We start from the raw sequence: 1,130 nt of genomic DNA, 5'->3' as shown, positions 1-1,130 counted from the left end.
TGAAGAACTGGGAAAGTTTACTTACTTCCAGGTCCAGCAGGCAGATGGATTCAGGAGCATCTGTTTCAAGCCTTGATGTTTCTTGTGGCAAGTGAAAAAGCTGTTTTAATACTTTGCGCAGCGGGAATAACGCTGACATAGAATTCCACTGCAAGCCAAGCCAAACAAGGTGCTGGAGACTGCCACTGTGCATTCGAACAGCACCTGTGCAAAAACAAAGGTTGTAAGATGCTAGGATCTGCGTCCTAGTTAGGAAGACCTGCATCTGAAAGCTGGGTTTCATTACAAGAGAAGGAGCTCTGAATATTTCTCCCACTGAAGGGCTTCCCCAGCAACCTCCTCCCACCTGTTTGCCTCTGTCTAACAAGCTGGAGCTAAGAATGTTCAAGTAAGATGTAGCATTCTTCAAGTGATTCCTGCTCCTGTTTATATTATATAAATAACTATAAAAAAAACAACCCAACAATAGTATCTATTTCATAAAAGTGCACCAGCAAAGTATATTAATACTTCACCTTTTCTGTCAAAGCAAAAAAATGGAGATAATATAATACTTCTCTAACGGGGTTAATCTTTAGCCTATATGCAATAAATGTTTGTTTTTCTTTTTTAATTTTGTATTTAAAACCATGATGAACAAACTTCTTCAGAGAGACCATAATAGCATGAACTTTTATTTTAATATGTAAAATACATATATATTCAACAAGAGAAAGGCCATAAGCCTTATTGCTTTGCACTCTGATCGGTAGTTTTCGTTTGAATAGTCTACATATATTTTTGACCACTAATAGCTAAGTAGAAGACTACTAGCATTCTACTCTTGTTACACCCAAATTCAAAGCAAGCCCTCATCGTCAAGTTCAGCTTAAAAACAGAAAGATTTCACTAGCTCACAACTCCTCCTGGAATTATTTCATTTTTATGGAACCCTTTATTGTAACCTGTATTCATAGATTACACATGAAGAAGTATGTGCCTTCCTATTAGCACTTACAAGTGTATAAACACGGAAAGCTAAACAGGCAGCCTCAACTAGAAATGAATCAGAACAGACCAGAAGACAACAGTGTGGAAGCAGGAAGTATGTGAGAAATTCTTCAGAACCTGGCATGCTGATACTGCCTCTC

This window comes from Lagopus leucura, unplaced genomic scaffold, assembly GCF_019238085.1.
Source record: "Lagopus leucura isolate 7727_CA_CO unplaced genomic scaffold, USGS_WTPT01 35089-0_obj-0_obj, whole genome shotgun sequence".
NCBI lineage: Eukaryota > Metazoa > Chordata > Aves > Galliformes > Phasianidae > Lagopus > Lagopus leucura.
Note: the sequence above shows the minus strand (reverse complement) of the source record.